The sequence below is a fragment of the Cricetulus griseus genome, chromosome 4, assembly GCF_003668045.3.
Source record: "Cricetulus griseus strain 17A/GY chromosome 4, alternate assembly CriGri-PICRH-1.0, whole genome shotgun sequence".
Lineage (NCBI taxonomy): Eukaryota > Metazoa > Chordata > Mammalia > Rodentia > Cricetidae > Cricetulus > Cricetulus griseus.
This window is the reverse complement of record NC_048597.1, coordinates 70,163,702-70,168,659: the sequence shown is the minus strand read 5'-3', so window position 1 is coordinate 70,168,659 and position 4,958 is coordinate 70,163,702.

Genomic DNA, 4,958 nt, shown 5'->3' with positions numbered 1-4,958 from the left:
TAATGATGCTGTGATTATAAGCCTTAGATGACTATATGAGCAACATGGGATCTCCTGAGAAGTGAGTCTCAATGTGGAGTTCAAATAGTTTGGGAAGCCCTGAGGAATTGTTTTAAAAAATTGATGTGGGAAGACCACTTAAAGTGGCACAACTGTTTAGGCATACTGTCCTGAACTGTATAACATTGATGTTGAATTGAGTAAAAGCCAGCAAATTGAATATGTACACATTTCTCTTGTTCGCTGACTGTGTGTGTTTGATGTGACAAGATTTCATTTTTTCATAGTTTTTTTGAGTCATTTTTCATATCATTCACTGTTTCTACTCCCTCTTCTCCTCCCTCTCCCTCCCTATACATCACCTCTACCCCTCCATCTACTCCTCCTCCTTCTCCACTCAGATGAGTTATGGCCTCCATGGAATTCAACAAAGCATGGCACATCAAGTTGAGGCAGGACCAAGGTCTTCCACCCTGCATCAAGGCTAGACAATCATGCTGCCATAGGGAATAGCTTCCAAAGAGCCAGTTCATGCATCAGGAACAGGTTTAGGTCCCACTACTAGGAGCCACACAGAAAACCAAGCTATGCAGTTGCCATCCAGAAGCAGAGGGCCTAGGTCAGACCCATGTTGGCTCCCTAGCTGTTCATCTGGAGTCTGTGAGTTTCCATGAGCTCATGTCAGCTGTCTCTGTGGGATTCTCCAGATGTGACCAAATTCTAAAGATCCTTTTGTGGTGAGTTCCCTGCAATAATGGACTATAACAGGTAAGTACACAGAAGTTCGATCTCAGCTAATGTGAACAACCATGTTCCTCCTTGTGTTAGGGATAAGAGATAGAGGCCTTACTGTCCAGACATGCTTGCTCTGCCTTTTCTGTGAGCATATACCCTTCTGACCAGAACTTCCTTCCTTGAGATGCTTTAGTGGGAGTGGTCGTCTCTTTGTTTATGTCCTCAGAACTATTTCCAGCTGACTCCAGATGTTTCTAAGAATCTAAATATGCATCGGGTTATATAGGCACCCTGCACACCAGTGAGTTGCAACCTGATGGTGGAAGTCTGAACATTACATTCAGGTCTGGCAAGCCCTGTTTCTCATGGTGACAGAGACAAGAGGAGCAGTGCAGGATTCTCAGCATCTTGGACCTTGTTCCTTCTTCACATCTGCAACAGTTTGTGTCTATATTGATGCCATTGGAAGCAGCTTCAGCTCACAGTGTCTTTAAGGTTACATTTAATGATTTAAAATGGTCATAAAATGCAAATAAAACAGAGAACACTGGCTACAAATAGTCAGTACTAAATCCAATTGCTTCCCATTGAACCAAGCTTGAAAAGGGAATCCTTTGGAATTGGCATTGTTCTCTTAAATACAGGAATATCATTCTCTTCTTGGCGCATTTTACTGCCAGAAAATGATTCTGTGAAGCTCTATGTCTGAATCACCTCACATGTTTTCACATTTTCATATTTCCTGCTGTTAACATATAATTAAACTCAAGTGATTACTCAGAACTGCTTCATTTCCTAAGTCAATGGCGATGACCCGTCTTCTACACTGCACTATCACCTGCTTTCACAACTCATGTTTAGTGGGTCATTGCTGCACCTCTATGAACTATCCAATTTCAGCCTCTACCTAGTTCTCTGCTCTTGGTTTATATCAGCCACGTGCATCTGTGATCTTTGAGATCCCTACTGAGCAAGTTCATTCAATACCATCTCACAGAGCTTAGTGTCTAATGTCAGAGGAACTCACTTGAGTTTGTGAAAACATAAGTATTAGACACATTAGCAGCATATTTATGTTAGAAATGATTTGTCTGAAAACATTAACATTTTTAAACTGACAGATGTCCTTATGACAATGAAAACCACGTTAATTTTTACCTTGTAGTTATTGTACAGTGATATAGCATGTTGTTTAGTACACCTATTAGAGTTTTGGCTGAAAGCTTTAACATTTTAAAAACTGACAGATATCTTTAGGGCAATGAAAAATACCTTAATCTTGGCCTTGCAGTTATGATCCTATAGTGGTATAGTTTGGTACTCTGTCAGTGTTGGATTAGTAGCTTATTAAAACTTTATTGATGAATGTTAAGACTATGAACAGTAGCATAATGAAAGAGAGAAATCTGAAACATTTCATTCTTTTGAATGTCTCAACTCATTTTATTTGTCATCATTTAAGCCTCTTTATGGTCAGACCTTCATAACTTTAATTCATACACCTTACATTACCATGTTAGACCTTACTATCTCAGACCTTCATACCTTGCATTCATTCACCTTGTTAGACCTTTCCATCCTCAGACCTTTCTAATTCACATATCCAGACCATCATACACCTTACCCTTTCCTATCTTTACATAGATAAACCCTGAAATCTGTATTGTGACAGTTGGAGCTTTGGCTGTTACTTTAAGCTGGCAAAGCTACCAGTAGTCAAAAGCATCAGAGTTCTTGAGAAGGATAAAATTTTACCTGAGTTAATGATTAAAGAATAACAGAGACTTACTAGATGGCTGCATGTACAGCCACGCTCAGGTCCTCCACAATTGTTGAGGTCAGAGGCTTTAAGGACACCTGCCTTCTGCTTATAGCATGAGACATGTGGATTAGGTTCTTTAGGAAGACTTGCTTACCGTTGGCCCAAGCAACGTGGAGAAAATTGATTCCATTGTCCTCATGTTTGAAGAGTCCTTTGTAGTAGTTGAGGTGAAAGGCAGGGTTGCTCAGTGGCCAGCATTTCCACTTTTTTATTTTTTAGTAGAAAGAAGATTATTTTACATGGTAATCCAAGGTCCCTCTTCATCCCCTCCTCCCCTACCCCTCCCCCCAACTAACACCTATCCTATGCCCTTTCTGCTCCCCAGGCAGGGTGACACTTTCCATAGGGGGTCTTCAAAGTCTGTCATATCCTTTGGGATAGGGCCTAGGCCAACCCCCTTGTGTCTAAGTTCAGGGATTATCCCTCCATGTGGGATGGGCTCCCAAAGTCCATTCCTATGCTAGGGATAATCACTGATCCACTACAAGCGGCCCCATAGATTTCCAAGGTCTCCTCACTGACACCCACATTCAGGGGGTCTGGATTAGTTTCATGCTGGTTTCCCAGCTATCATCTGGGGACCAAGAGCTCTCTCTTGTTCAGGTCAGCTGTTTCTGTGGGTTTCATCAGCCTGTTATGGACCCCGATGCTCATCAGTCCTCCTGCTCTGCAACTGGATTTCAGTTCAGTTCAAAGGTTTATCTGTGGGTGTCTGCTTCTACTTCCACCAGCTGCTGGATGAAGATTATACTATGGCATATGAATTAGTCATCAATGTCATTATCAGGAGGCGATATTTAAAGTAGCCTCTCCTCTGTTGCTTAGATTATTAGTTGGTATCATCTTTGTAGCTCTCCAGATGTTTCCCTGGTGCCTGATTTCTCTTAAACCGATAATGTCTCCCTCTATTATATTATCTCTTATCTTGCTCTCTTCTGTTCTTCCCCCAACTCAGCCTCCCTGCTCCATCATGTCTTCCTCACTCCTCCTCTTCTCCCCCTCTCATTCTCCTAGTTCCCTCTCCCCTCCTGCATTTCCACTTTTGTGGGTGGAGTTTCTTTAGTGACCACCAGTCTTCTTGGAGGAAATGGGGTGGGGGCAGCAATTGGCCTGTCTCTGTTATGGAAAGCTTTTTAATAAAACATTTTAAATGCCATATCCTCCAGATCTCTGAGCATTTGAGGGCTGTTCATCTGTTTAGTATATCTTAGCAGACAAAATTTGTCTTTAGTTACTTGCCTTAAGCACATAGGTGGTTAGGTAAGGCTTTATTCCTGTAATTAATTTGTATGGCTACAAATTAGCATGGACTGGGTGGTATAAATATTTTGTTAATCTGGAATATAAAGATATATAACAATTTAGAAATATTTGAGACAGTACAGTTGAATTTAAAGTTGCATAGAGTAGCTACATTTATGTACATGCATAGATATATTAAACAGGACTGAGTAAAATTAAGAAGAACCAGAGTGTGATCTGATTCTCATGCTGCAGCAAACTGACAGGACATTTAAAGATGGAACAGGTGAGTGGGGATGCATACCATTAAGCGAACAAGCCATGTGCAACGGGGCCAGTGAAAGAAGAAATTAGAGACAAAAATAAAAGGCAAAAGTCAGCAGAAGTGGGCTAGACTGTCCCTCTACATAGGTCGAGGGAAGGGAGTTTGCCGGCCTACAGCTAGGTCACGTGGTCAAGATGACTGCCTCCATAAACACGTTCCCAAATGGCAGAAGTTAGAAAGTTTTGAGATATTATTTTGTTAGCTTTTTTCTCTGGGAGTTAGAAAGAAGGATGTGTGAAACCAACTGGACCTGGTAGTCCAAGAGGCACAACATCAATAAAATAAATAAATAAATAAGTAAATAAATAAATAAAACATTGTAGGTCTGAGAAACGAATGTTCCATCTATGGACAGTCATAGGGTGCAAAACCTGAGAGACCCCTCTTGCATGGGAGAAATGAATGCACCAGTCAGTACAAAACCCAAAAACCTCATTCATGGGGAGAATATGAAAAATTCTTAGAACATCTTGAGCAGATGCTGTCTCAAACCAGCTCACTGTGAGCCACTGGCATCTGCGTGGAGAAGAAACATGGGAGAAGGTCAGCAGAGATAGGACAAACAAGAGAGTGATAGACATTTTAAACAGGATCATAAGAGGTCTATGAAACAGGACACTCCCAGGTGGAAGGAGGTTCCCACCCTGAGACAGGCTTAGCCATGATGGGAAGCTGCAGGACACCGCTGTGGCAGGGGAGAGCATTAGTATCCTGGGAAGAGGAGGGAAACAGACAAGTGAAAAAGATCAGAGGCTGTACTCCCAGCTATTGGTCACTGGTAGAATGTAGGGTGCCAATAAGTAGGAACATGGTCTGATATGGGGGGCCCAGCTT